The 14,999-nt window shown below is 42.0% G+C and overlaps 1 pseudogene; it reads right to left on the bottom strand.

The window, feature by feature from the left end:
* Nucleotides 1-7,737: 7,737 nt before the first annotated feature.
* Nucleotides 7,738-14,999, bottom strand: part of LOC137498946 (craniofacial development protein 2-like) — a 37,532-nt pseudogene continuing 30,270 nt past the window's right edge.

Genomic DNA, 14,999 nt, shown 5'->3' with positions numbered 1-14,999 from the left:
TCAAGGGCAGTGTCCTGGAGCTTCAGACTCTGGGTCTGAGGATATAACTGGGGAGAATGAGGCCCAAGCGGCCTCACCTGCTATGCTGAACAGGAGCCTTGTCGGGGGATGGGAAGATTGGGAGGGATAGACAAGGAAGAAGGAAGAAATCGGCCGTGGTCTTAAGTTAGGTACCATCCCGGCATTTTCCTGGAGGAGAAGTGGGAAACCACGGAAAACCACTTCGAGGATGGCTGAGGAGGGAATCGAACACCCCTCTACTCAGTTGACCTCCCGAGGCTGAGTGGACCCCGTTCTAGCCATCGTACCACTTTTCAAATTTCGTGGAAGAGCCGGGAATCGAATCGGAGGTGGCAGCTAATCACACTAACCACTACACCACAGAGGCGGACTGTCTCCATTGCCTACTCGGAGAATTTGTTATCTTTTTGAAGTAGGTTCTTTTCTTACACCTTTTGGTCAAAGACTTGCAGTGAAGTTGTATAAGAATGTGGTTCCACATTGCTGTTGATGATAATGAGGAAAAAGAGGAGGAGGAGCGTAGTGATAATGTAGGAGTCTTGCACTATCGAGATCATTAATACTGTGAGCATAGAATGTGTTGAGTCTGTCTGAATAATCTTTGATTATAGTATGTGGACAGATATGTGTATTTGTTACAATTTGGATGTTTACCTGAAAATGAAGAGACATGTCCGGAGAAGTTGTAATGCTTAAAATAAGAATCACCCCTCTCAGATTCCTTGGACGTAGCCAATCTCCGACGAAACCTGAAACAGTCTAACACGATATCCATTGTTTATAATAATAAAAATTTCGTGTGGCTATTTCTAGCCGAGTGCAAGACCCTCCGATGAGGGTGGGCGGCATCTGCCATGTGTAGGTAACTGCGTGTTATTGTGATGGAGGATACTGTTATGTGTGGTGTGTGAGTTGCAGGGATGTTGGGAACAGCACAAACACCCAGCCCCCGGGCCATTGGAATTAACCAATGCAGGTTAAAATCCCCGACTCGGCCGGGAATTGAACCCGGGACCCTCTGAACCGAAGGCCAGTATGCTGACCAATCAACCAACGAGTCGAACGTTGTTTATAATGACTGGCAGTCGATGAGACTCACAGTCCGTTTTACGAGAGATAGTGGATTGATATTATCTTTTCCAATTTAATTTTTTATTATTTGTTGTCTATATTCCTCTGTTATGCTATAATATACTGTCTTTTTATATTAAATTTTATTGTAATTGAACCGTTTTATATTTTAAGGCACATTTTAAAATATATTGTTCTCATTATGATAGCTTTTTTATTACAGTAGATATATATCGTGCCAATGAAAGTCGAAAGCCGAGAGTACGTGTAGCCGGCAGATGAGATGCTGCAATGCCAAATCCAGGAGTGGAGGTTTGGGGGTGGGGGCTGGCGAAGGCGTGCAATGTCTACCAGACCAGCAGCGAGCGAAACAATAACACTGGTGAATTGTTGAGGTTCACATTAAGGAAACTCTTTAAAAGAAGCTGTGCGTTGGTTAACAAGGAAAAATGCGGCCAGAATGATCTGGAAGTTGAAACTACGAGAATCTCCCGTAGAACGGCGACTGTTATCTCCATTACATTCTTGAACATTTCTATGTAGAATAAACTGTAGATGAATTATATATCGATGCAATCCTGCGATATTCGCCGAACATTGGTCTACTTCATCTTCTTCGTTTCCTATGAAGTAAACTTGTAAAAACTTCGGCGCTTTATTTGGAAGTGATAATAATGACCCAATTGTATGATACACTTGTCCTTGGACTCTAAACACAGGATTAATTCCTTCCTGTTCGGATATTGCTGTTGCTCCAAATGATGTCATGGAAGTAGTGGAAGTATGCGTTGGAACGTTTCATTTTTTACAGAAGTCTTCCGATTTTCGTGTTCGCCCATCATTTATTCAAAGAATTCAGGCGGCGGCAAACTTATTGCTGGCAATCTAATTTTACCATTTGAGCAGTATACACTTGGCGTTGGGCCGATGACCTAGATGTTAGGCCCCTTCAAACAACAAGCATCATCATCATCATCATCATCATCACACTTGGCGTTTCTCCTGTGATTTTCTTCTTTACAAAAATTACATATTTTTACCATTCTCCCAATTACTACGCTTGGATATTCATTATAATGTCTAGTTTGGTCAAAATGAGACTGCAACTTCCTCGCCTCCTTTCGCGCACAGCATGTACAGTTGTTTCCAATAATTGCGCTTCGACCTGCTCCCCTAAGCGAAGGTTCCTCATTCTGATGATGATGATGATGATGATAATGATGATGTTTGTTGTTTAAAGGGGCCTAACATCTAAGGTCGTCGGCCCCTTTTCTCATTCTCTCTCTAATCTGTTCATTTCTTTCATCCGCTTGTGCATCTGCTTTCTTTTTTGGACGCATTCGTTTCCTTATATCCTAGCATTTTCACGTTGTTCCTTTCTGTTCCGTTGAGAATTTTCTTGTAGTAATGCTAGACTTGCTTCTGTCCGACTCGTTGAATGAATGGTCAGCGTACTGGCTTTCGGTACAGAGGGCGCCGGGTTCTATTCCCGGCCGGGTCGAGGATTTTAATCACATCTGATTAATTCTTCTGGCTCGGGGACTGGGTGTTTGTGTCCATCCCAAAACTTTCCTCTTCATATTCACACAACACACTGCACTACCGACCACCAAAGAAACACGTAATGGTGATTACATCCTTCCATATAGGTTGGCGTCAGGAAGGGAATCAGGCCGTAAAACAAGGCCAAATCCGCATGCATGCAGCATGCATGCATACATACACACATACATACATATATATATATATATATGTGTGTGACGCAGTTCTCACCCGCGACCCCACAGGTGTGGGAAAAGCGGTAGAAAAAGAAGGGGAAGAATGCTAGACTTGCTCCTCTTTCTTCTTCGGTTTCATTCTTCCACGCCATCTTTTTGTCTTTGAGATACTCTTTGAGATCGTGAAAAATTTTCCCTTCATATTTGAACTTTTCACACTTCACTATTTGTTTTCATTGTCTTGTTTTCACTTTCTACTTTTCAATTTTGAGTGAGACGTCGAGTCAAGGAGAGTAGAGAACATATATTGCTTTGCGGTTATAGCCACGGAGCATTTGGCTGTTATACAGAGGTCTGTTTTCGATGCACAATGTTACACCCCTTCGAGGGAAAACATTTCAGCAACGTGCTGGTAGTGGAAGACGAGTTGAAATCTACTGCAGCACAACACATATTTACATACAAACTATTTTCAAAAAACTACTCGTCATTCGTACGGTGGGTCATGCAGTGGATGTTCCATCTTCAAAAACTTCCGGACGATATGACAGATGGCTAATATGAATGCTTTTTAAAGATCCTATAGCTGAGGCTGTTATGCAAGGCCTTATTATTATTATTATTATTATTATTATTATTATTATTATTATTATTATTATTATTATTATTATTATTATTATTATTATTATTATTATTATTGGGCAGCCCCGTGGTGTAGGGGTAGCGTGCCTCCTGCCTCTTATCTGGAGGCCCCGGATTCGATTCCCGGCCAGGTCAGGGATTTTTACCTGGACCTGAGGGTTGGTACGAGGTCCACTCAGCCTACGTGATTACAAGTGAGGAGCTATATGATGGTGAGATGGCAATCCCTGGTTTAGAGAGCCAAGAATAACAGCCGTGAGGATTCGTCGTGCTGACCACATGACATCTCGTAATCAGCAGGTTTTCGGGCTGAGCAGTGGAAGCTTGGTAGGCAATGGCCCTTCGGGGCTGTTGTGCCATGGGGTTTGCTTGGTTATTATTAATATTTACTTACTTAACTTAGAGTCCTCCGTGGCTCAGGCGGCAGCGCGCCGGCCACTCACCACTGGGTTCCGTGGTTCAGATCCCGGTCACTCCATGAGAGATTTGTGCTGGAGAAAGCGGAGGCATGACAGGTTTTTCTCCGGGTAGTCCGGTTTTCCCTGTCATGTTTCATTCCAGCAACACTCTCCAAGATAATTTCATTTCATCTATCATTCATTAATCATCACCCCAGAGGAGTGCGACTGGCTTCGGCAGCCGGCACATTTCCTGTCCTCGCCGATAGATGGGGCTACATTCATTCCATTCCTAACCCGGTCAAATGACTGGAAACAGGCTGTGAATTTTCACTTACTTAACTTAGTTACTTATTTACTTACTCTCCGACTCGTTGGCTGAACGGTTAGCGTACTGGCCTTCGGTCCAGAGGGTCTCGGGTTCGATTCCCGGCCGGGTCGGGGATTTTAACCTTAATTGGTTAATTCCAATGGAACGGGGGCTGGGTGTATGTGTTGTCTTCATCATCATTTCATCCTCATCACGACGCGCAGGTCGCCTACGGGAGTCAAATAGAGAGACCTGCACCTGACGAGCCGAACCCGTCCTGGGATATCCCGGCACTAAAAGCCATACGACATTTCATTTTATTTACTTACTTACTTACTGGAAATGATATGCTGGTTAATATGCATTTAGCTTCGTAAGAAGATAAGTAACGTAACTTCTTCACTACTTCTTACGAAATGAATCTAAATCGGCCCCGTGGTGTAGGGGTAGCGTGCCTGCCTCTTACCCGGAGGGCCCGGGTTCGATTTCCGGCCAGGTCAGGGATTTTTACCTAGACCTGAGGGCTGGTTCGAGATCCACTCAGCCTACGTGATTAGAATTGAGGGGCTATCTTACGGTGAGATAGTGGCCCCAGTCTAGAATGCCAAAAATAACGGCCGAGAGGATTCATCTGCTGACCATATGACACCTCGTAATCTGCAGGCCTTCGGGCTGAGCAGCGGTCGCTTGGTAAGCCAAGGCCCTTCAAGGGCTGTAGTGTCATGGGGATTGGGGCGGATTGACTAGCAGAAATAGAACAGGATACACTCGACTGCAGAAAACATAACAGAATAGCGATTATTCTAATGTTATCTTCAAGAGAATGCAGAGATGGGGCCTAGCATTACGCTCCGGCTGCTTTCTTCTCAATCCTAACCTCAAGTAATTAAAGACAGCAGTATAATCGCCACCTCCAGATAGATTATCAAGATACACTTCACATATAACGCTCCTTTTTGTATATAAATTAAACAACGACAACGAATATTTCGCCTTTGAAAACTACATCTCACTAAACCCTCTCTCTTTAATACTCAGGAGAGCAATCTTCCTCATTGTAATCCATATTAGGCGAAGAGAGAACTAAAAACAAATCAGAGCCGTGTTAGACATGGCACCTCTTATGTGTGGCTAGTGTACTGTAAAATGTCTGACGAATTAAAGCCTGTGTGCAGCAAGTAGCGCTCTGGGTCCTCTTTATGTGTGCGACAAGGGAGTTCACACTCCATTACTCGCTCTCCGCAGCGCTGGAGACGCTAAAGGCTTTAACCACGAGAAACAACCAGATTCTTAAACTAGGAGGCAGCCCTCCAGACAAAGCAACAGAGGAGAGACACGCAACCCTCATGTGCTTCTCTGCACGTAGAAATCGCAATTTCTAAGAAGAAATTTTCAACGATAAATGTTTTTCCTCTTCTACCGTTTCACCCTCCTTGGGGTACGTTGAATCAATCATTTATCTGTGTGTTGTATTTTCCTTACTGCCCAGTATTTCTTCATTCTTTCTGATCTTCATTTGGGAGCTGATAGGTTTGGCTTTTAACGTAGATTTTTCATGGAACCTGATATTTTCGTCTTTAGTTAATACTTTAGTTGTTCGATCGAATAGTGATTTTTTTGTAATATTTAATTCCACTAGACCTGTTTCAGTTTCTTTACACCATTTGGTTTTGTTTTGCGGTTACGGAAGAAGTCAAAGATTTGTTTGGTTAATCTATTAGAGTTCATTCTGACAAGATGACCGTAAATATTTATCCATCTTCTTCGTACAGTATCTGAGAGTTTTTCAATTTTCTTGTAGTGTTTCATTGTCGATGTATATTATCTTACTATCCTGAAATTTTGGTCCTCTGATGTTTCTTAGTCCGCCTCTGTGGTGTAGTGGTTAGCGTGATTAGCTGCCACCCCGCGGAGGCCCGCGTTCGATTCCGGGCTCTGCCACGAAATTTGAAAAGTCGTACGAGGGCTGGAACGGGGTCCACTCAGCCTCGGGAGGTCAACGGAGTAGAGGGGGTTCGATTCCCTCCTCAGCCATCCTCGAAGTGGTTTTCCGCGGCTTCCCACTTCTCCTCCAGGCAATTGCCGGGATGGTACCTAACTTAAGGCCACGGCTGCCTGGGAGAGGTACCGGTCCTCCTCACCAGTTTTATCCCAGGCCCAATGTCTGAAGCTCCAGGACACTGCCCTTGAGGAGGTACAGGTGGGTTCCCTCGATGAGGCCAAGGGAAAAACCAACCCTGAAATGTAAACAGATTAAGAAGAAGAAGAAGTTCATTCTTAAAATTTTATTTTCTTTCAGTTCGAGTTTATCCGTCTGGCCCTTGAAATTCATGTCTGGTATTTCTGCTGCGTATAATGCTTCTGGGTTAATCACTGTTTTATAATGTTTAACTTTGGACCCCCATGCAAGGAATTTCTTGTTGTATGTAACTTATGTTAGTTAGAAGGCCAGTACAAGTTTGGTTTTCCTGGATTCCATTGCTTTATATGTTTATTATTACCAATTATATCCCGGGGTGGTGATTTTTTGCATTAGCGATATTATTGGAATGCTTATAAACGGCTTGTACTTCAGTATTTTCACTTTTCACGACCTGAAAAACAAGTTTAATGTGTTTTGAAAACGTGATAAAAAATGCGATTTTTTTAAAACGCAAAGTGTTCATAAAAATGTTATATAAATGCGAAACGTGCGATTTTTTCAAACAAAACTTCAATTAGAGGTTTTTCTTTTTTCTTATGGAAACTCGTTTTTTTGCTATTGGCTTCACGTCGCACCCACACAGATATGTCTTATGGCGACGATAGGACAGGAAAGGGCTAGGACTGGGAAGGAAGCGGCCGTGGCCTTAATTAAGGTACAGCCCCAGCATTTGCCTGGTGTGAAAATGGGAGACCACGGAAAACCATATTCAGGGCTGCCGACAGTGGGGTTCGAACCCACTATTTCCCGAATACTGGGTACTGGCCGCACTTAAGCGACTGCAGCTATCGAGCTCGGTTTATGGAAACTCAAACCCGGGAGTTGGTGCATCTTTGGACTACCTCCAAATACTTTTGGCTGTTAATCTCAGATATCCAGAGTTTGCCCAAGCAACTTTGTAGTATACTTGGGGTCTTGCTAAGATTGTAGGTGCTGAAAAATATTTTAGTAAATACAGTGTAATTGTAAATGATAGGCGACCCGACGAACATTTTGGCTCATTTCTTCTTTATTTCCTAGGAGGTCTTTACTAAATGCGATTAATTTGTCTCCGCACTATTGGCATTCTCCGTTACGTTACCCTGTCTCACGTCTCGAGAGATTTCGCAAGTGCCTCTATCTTTTTTTCTGCGCTCCGATTTGCACAGCCTCAAGTTTCTTTTTCTAGCGCCTTAGCGCTCTCTTCATAGCATATCCTAATTAGCTCGAATTTCATGTCTAACTCTGTTAGTGATTGTTTTGTGGTCTTAGTGTCCTCCATTATTGCATCTAACCATGTATTGGTACTTGATTCTAACTGTAACAACTCTTTCTTCGCGATTGGCCTTTTCCACGTGATCTTTAACGCCCTACGCTAACTCTGATAATTGTCCTTTACTGTCTGTTGCGGCCTCGTATATCCATGCTAGCAAGTCTTCTAGTGTCTCCACCATCATGAACTTCTTTTATTGAGAAAACGATCCTGCGGATGAAGCTCCGCGGCAATCTGTTAAGATATCTCACGTTCCGACTCCCCTCAAACATTACTTTATTTTCCTCGGCTTCTCCTACTTTAGTCTAAGATTCACAAAATAAACTAGAACCACAAAACATCCATTCGGAAGCTGTCTATTCGATCCTCTATCTATGTTTGATTAATGCTCATAACAACAGAAATACCTGTACATTTTGAATAATTTTATATTAATTTGTCCCTAGCACATCAAATTAATAAACTGGCTGGATCTCTCTCCTACACTTGGGCTTGGAATTTAATGTAAAACACACCGTACATACAAAACATCCCGTCACTACCTTTAATTTGAGGCGAATGTGTTCCGAAACACTGGCTCACAAGGCCCTGAGCCGTTGACATTGACGTAATATATGTCACTTCCAAACATGAGACTGAGGCTGCCTCGTTTCCACGGTTACTAATGTTTATCATGTCTGCGGTGATGGTTCTCTGAAGGACAGTCATACACACTGTGCCTCATAACTTTTGAAAGACATTCCCAGCAATCTAAGTGTTTAGCATGTCCGTAGAGAGATCAGATAGGTTATTTCCATTCACTGGTCCTGTTTATTTATCATTCACATTTATCTAAATTTTCAACAAAATCACTCTTTTCTGCTTACCAAGTTGGAAATCAACCCTGTTGTTCCAATGTAGGAAACGACCCGTAAAATAGAGATGAAACCCCACGTTGGGCCCCATATATTTACATTGCTGCCTCCCTGCGTTCTTCATCCGGCTGCTCATCGGCAGAAATTCGCCTTCGGTTCTCTAGTGGGTCAAATAAAAACTCAAATAACTATTCTAATGAAATAAAAGCAGGACAGGAACTAAGATACCAATTTGTGAAGTAAGTCTACATCTTACAGTTGGACAAATTTATTACGATATAACATAGAAATCCCCTTTAAGAATCATAAACATGATACCAAAATGATCACTGCAAAAATTTATCAAATGATGGGTCTGTTTCCCACACAAAATATAGCTCAATACAAGCTTTTCGGTAACGTTAGATAGTGGGGTATTATGAACTTCCTGGGCTGAACAGATATGAAAACCTTCGTTCCTAAGCGTTCATTAAACATGGGCAAAGACTAGCAAGGTTTGCGCTACAAACTTTCCTTAGTATTAGGGACGCAAATACATAAAACCTTGTCCAGGACCTTAAAATGTATCCCCCAAAATACTCATGGACTCTACTATTGGCACGATTTCCAATATGGAAATGAATCAGTTCAGAAACTTGCATCACTTCTGTAAGCATACGGGCGTATTTCCCTTATAACAAAGACACTAATATGACAACAATTATCAAAACAAAATACACCAAAGAAATACTGTATACACGTTAAAAACTGCACCTGTAAATACACATGAAGGAAAATGCATTTGTCTTGAGGAAGTTGGTAATATCTGGGTCATTAAGCCATCCCTTTGGAATGCGGTCATTGGCGTCCAGCAAGAACACAGAGGCAAGGCCGTCACCGAGCTCGTTCATTGCTATCCTGGCTCCTTAAATGAAACATAAATGACTCCCCCTTCCTAACACGGCGAGACTTCACACAGCGACCTTCATCTTATCTCAGTGGCCATTCCATTCTGGGGAAAACTCAAGACTCAACAAATTTTGCTCCTTTCCCTGAACCTAAAGCATCAGTATCTCTTGGCATTCACAGCCTATCTCATAACGCTCAATATTTCATTACATGATCTAGTACATTTTTCCCAGATCAAGGAATAACAATAAGTACGCCTCGTGGTCTTATCTCCCGACGGGTAATCTGCACTTTTTCATTATTCACATCTCTCAATAACTCGCATCTAAAAGGCCTTGGTTAGTTACTCTAACGTTTCTGTGTCCATCACCTGTCGGTATTTCACTGAAAACTTTAATTCACCAACGTCGGTTGATCTTGGTTCCTCTCTCTCCGATTCCCTGTAAAGGCAAGCATACAAATACTAATAAATAATGAACTTATAATTAGGATGTCTGGCCCTACTTCTAATCTTTCCCCGTTCGATTCAAACAAGGCCTCATCGTCCTTTTAATCTTTTGCTGATTCTATCACTCAAATATTTATATCTCACAGTGAGACGCGAACATAATAATTATACATATCTCCCAGTAAATCAACTACTCTGTTCATTTCCCTAATACCATCTAATCTATGCTGACAAAGCTAAACACACATAAAACATAACATGCATAGGTCCTGAACATAACTAAACCAACATATAGTTTGCCCCAGGCAGATTAATGATTTATCTACATTTGAAATTCATGATCCTAGCTATTCTACCTCATGCTTATACCTGTTCAGACTTATCTTATGAAGGTGTTGTCGCTCGGCTCCATCTTGCACACTTTCCTTCGTTTACATCACCGCGCTAGTTTTAATATATGTATGAGGTATTCATTAAATGACAATGCCATGCAGATGTGGTACGGTACAATTTGCATATGTCACATCATCACATTACAAACCACCACAAACATGCAATAGTGAATACATTCCTCCACGTAGGGTTGGCGTCAGTAGAGCCATCCAGCCGTGAAATTGAGGGTTAAATCCACAGAAAGTGCCCACCCCAGGATTTGGGAAAAAAGGCCAGGACTAGTTCATGGTGAAGGACGACAAACCTTACGTCCCCCAACGAAATACTAATAATAAAATGCTTTCATTCCTCTCCTGAAGGAGAGGAGGCCTAAATTGAGCTTAGTTTCTCCAGCGAATCCATTTAATCGTGAGAAGTACTATAGTATTATTATTATTATTATTATTATTATTATTATTATTATTATTATTATTATTATTATTATTATTATTATTATTATTATTGTGACTTTCAAATATGGCCTCTCTTGCATTTAGACCACCCTTTTATTCAGCGCACCATCTACCTATTACCTCAAGAAACTGGTGCTGAAGGCATTATGATACGTAATACGGCCCTCCTTACAGTTAGTCAACTCTTTATACGCAAGACTGTGTGCTATCTTGCCCTGCCTCTTAGGACTTCTTTCAGTGAGAAACTGAATTTTTGGGGTTGGTATGTCCTCTTCCCGGACGGTTAAGTTGGCACAAACTGTGACCAATCAGCTGCCAGCATGTCGCCTGTATAAACGACCATCCAGTAACTCTGTGTTCGTCTTCTCAATCTCTTCTTCGTGTAAAACAGAACTTATGAACGTCGTGTGATTAGCTGCTGGCAAAGTAAGGGAAAACTTCAAAATATGAAAGACACGTACGTTCGACGCCACTCTGCTCCTGGAACAGGGAGATATTGTATATGCTTTTAAACTAAAGTGTAAAAGATCATGTAAAAGTGAGGGAAGGACCATCAAGTCTTTAAATCAAAATTATGAAGGAAGTGGCCTTAGATGTAGGTGTTAGGAACTAAATTGGAGATTCGAGTGATTTACCGTTTTATCTTCATCTCCTTTATTTATTGCGACTGGGTGTTTTCTAAACTCGATCTTCACTAACTGTTTAGACTTTTGCGTCCAACATACCCCCTCGTTGCAGCGAAAGTTGAGATTATCCCTTGATTTATTGGCCACTTGTGGCCCATTAGGTAACCTCATTTTGTTACTTCATCATGTGAAATTCTATCTTTTGCTGTTTTGGACCTTTTCCAAAACTGACTTTCTTGGTTACCCATTACGTAGGTTAAGCTTAACTCCTTTATTTAATGGGTGTAATATATCCATTAGATTCATTTGTGCTGGAAATGGTTTCATAGATCCCTTTAGACGCTGCTGAGTTTTGTCACTCAAACCTTATTATACATCAAGTCTACCCAGAACAGTGGGTGTTGACAGGTCACTCTGTGTACACTCCCTCCGGAAACGATTTTTCTCTTGCATTTCTTTGAATGATTGTTATAAAGTTCGAATCCTATTCCTCAAACTAGTTTTCGAACCATTTTACTATTGTTAGTTCCTTTCATGATTTATTATTGATAAAATATACTTTAACTCACTTTAGCTATTGGTTTAATATTCGTGTACAATTGCTATTGAATTAAAAAAAGAGTTCAAATACTAATAAATATACAGTGCAGTGGAATTTGAAGGATTTTGGCTCTTCTCATAAAAGTTTGCCCAGGCCTGAGGCTCTGCCGATTACCTAAACCCCACCCTCTCTTTCACTGCTATAACAATTATTATTATTATTATTATTATTATTATTATTATTATTATTATTATTATCATCATCATCATCATCATCTGTTTACCCTCCAGGTTCGGTTGTTCCCTCGGACTCAGCGAGGGATCCCACCTCTACCGCCTCAAGGGCAGTGTCCTGGAGCTTCAGACTCTTGGTCGGGGATACAACTGGGGAGAATGACCAGTACCTCGCCCAGGCGGCCTCACCTGCTATGCTGAACAGGGGCCTTGTGGAGGGATGGGAAGATTGGAAGGGATAGGCAAGGAAGAGGGAAGGAAGCGGCCGTGGCCTTATGTTAGGTACCATCCCGGCATTCGCCTGGAGGAGAAGTGGGAAACCACGGAAAACCACTTCCAGGATGGCTGAGGTGGGAATCGAACCCACCTCTACTCAGTTGACCTCCCGAGGCTGAGTGGACCCCGTTCCAGCCCTCATACCACTTTTCAAATTTCGTGGCAGAGCCGGGAATCGAACCCGGGCCTCCGGGGGTGGCAGCTAATCACGCTAACCACTACACCACAGAGGCGGACTATTATTATTATTATTATTATTATTATTATTATTATTATTATTATTATTATTATTATTATTATTATTATTATTATTATTATTATTATTATTATTATTATTCACATGAGTAGGTACTCTTCAAGCGTAACGACATAATGAAATGAATAAGCAACACTGCTTGGTGCATGTATGTGTACTGATATATACTGAACTTACCCCATTACGTGGTGTTGCCTGGTAAACTCTACGAGCTGGTATCTACGCGACCTCCATCCGCAACTCCCATCATGTTTGTTTACTGGAACTAACAGATAATTAATGTGGGAGGAAAGTGACACGAACAATATTAGACCAATTTGCGAGAACTTACTTTATGTGTGTGTGCCCTTATGGCACTTGCATAATACAGCCTTGGTACTTCCTTGAGCACAACAAAGTATACCTTCGTGCAGACTAGCAAACTTTCCAAAGGTCTTCAATATATTAGTTTGAGATATCTTCCTCCGACATACTTCGTAGCTTACTTATCTAGTGTACGTCAAGCTAAGCCAATGGGTTATCGAATGGACATGTTATACAGGAGTCTGCTTACAGTCAGGTGGCCTGGTATCTTCACCTCCTCAAATAGCCAGCACTTTGAGGATTTTTTACAAGTGATGACTTTACTCAGCGTTGTTCACCATAAGAGAACTCACGGACTCCATTTTTCAGCACAACACAAGCAGTTTCTGCACTTTTCACAACTGATAAAACAGTTCTGCCATGAGTACGTATACAATACGCCAATGCGAACGCCTTGAAAGGAATGAATTAAATTGTTGAAACTGTCCATTTCATCAGTGATTTAGTCCTTCTACCATTTTGCACAAAATCATTTAAATTATACTTAATTATCATACTTAAATGATCAATATATGGTATAGAATTCTGGTCATTCATATTATTACAGTTTTACAGCAGTACTTCATTGCTTAAAGATTCAGTAATGTAAGTTCTTCAAAAAATAAACGATGCTTAATTCTTTGAGTATACGAATAGTGGAAGCCTTTACCTGCTGTCCCATCAGATTTCCCCATGATTAGCTGCCTCTGTGGATCAGCGGTAGAGTGTCGGCCTCCGGATCCCAAGATAGCGGGTTCAAACCCAGCAGAAGTAGTCGGATTTTTGAAGGGCGGAAAAAAGTCCATTCGACACTCCATGCCGTACGATGTCGGCATGTAAAAGATCTCTGGTGACACATTTGGTGTTTACCCGACAAAATTCATTAAATCTCAGCCATAGACGCCCAGGAGAGTGTCGGTTTACTCGGTCTGCCACCTAGTGGGGGCCTAGAGTAAAACGGAACGTCGAAATTGACGAGCAGTCAGTCAGATGGCGTCAAATTGAAATGCCTGCACACGGTAGCTGAGGCCATACGATTATTATTATTATTATTATTATTATTATTATTCCCCATGATTTTTAATGGGGATAGATATTTCATACCATCAGATCCTCATGAGTAACTCTGCACCTGATCACACGAATGCTTTCATATATTCTTGACGTGTGCAGCATGCCCTAGTATACAGCATCAATTAACGGTGGACTTTAAGTCGTGGGAAAATTAGTAACAGAACAAAACTGGTGATTTTAATCAAATAACATCACCACAATTGAAAATAAAACCAGATAAAATTATATTACGGATGTGCTGGTAGCAATCGAGTCCCACACAATTCCCACGAGTGAGCGACCACGGCTACGCAGTCTCTCTGTAGTTTCCACTGCACAAACTTATCCCTAGTGAGCGGTCAACGCAGTCGAGAATCCCTTTTTACGTACTTCGACTGCACACAGTTCCCACCAGCGAGTGATCAAGTTAGGACAGAATCTCTCTGTACATACTTCAACTACACACAGTTCTGACCAGTGAGTGATCAAGGTTGTCCAGAACATATCTGCACTTAACTCATCTGCACAAAGTCCAACCCAGTGAGTGATCAAGGTTATCCAGAACCTCTCTGTACTTGCTTCAGCTGCACGCAGTTCTCACCAATGACCGGTCAAGGTAGTGCAGAACCTCTCTGTACTTGCTTCAGCTGCACGCAGTTCTCACCAGTGACCGGTCAAGGTAGTGCAGAACCTCTCTGTACTTGCTTCAGCTGCACGCAGTTCTCACCAATGACCGGTCAAGGTAGTGCAGAACCTCTCTGTACTTGCTTCAGCTGCACGCAGTTCTCACCAGTGACCGGTCAAGGTAGTGCAGAACCTCTCTGTACTTGCTTCAGCTGCACGAAGTTCTCACCAATGACCGGTCAAGGTAGTGCAGAACCTCTCTGTACTTGCTTCAGCTGCACGCAGTTCTCACCAATGACCGGTCAAGGTAGTGCAGAACCTCTCTGTACTTGCTTCAGCTGCACGCAGTTCTCACCAGTGACCGGTCAAGGTAGTGCAGAACCTCTCTGTACTTGCTT

The sequence above is a fragment of the Anabrus simplex genome, chromosome 3 (genome assembly GCF_040414725.1).
Source record: "Anabrus simplex isolate iqAnaSimp1 chromosome 3, ASM4041472v1, whole genome shotgun sequence".
In the NCBI taxonomy this organism is placed as follows: domain Eukaryota; kingdom Metazoa; phylum Arthropoda; class Insecta; order Orthoptera; family Tettigoniidae; genus Anabrus; species Anabrus simplex.
Note: the sequence above shows the minus strand (reverse complement) of the source record. Positions and strands in the feature narration are given on the sequence as shown.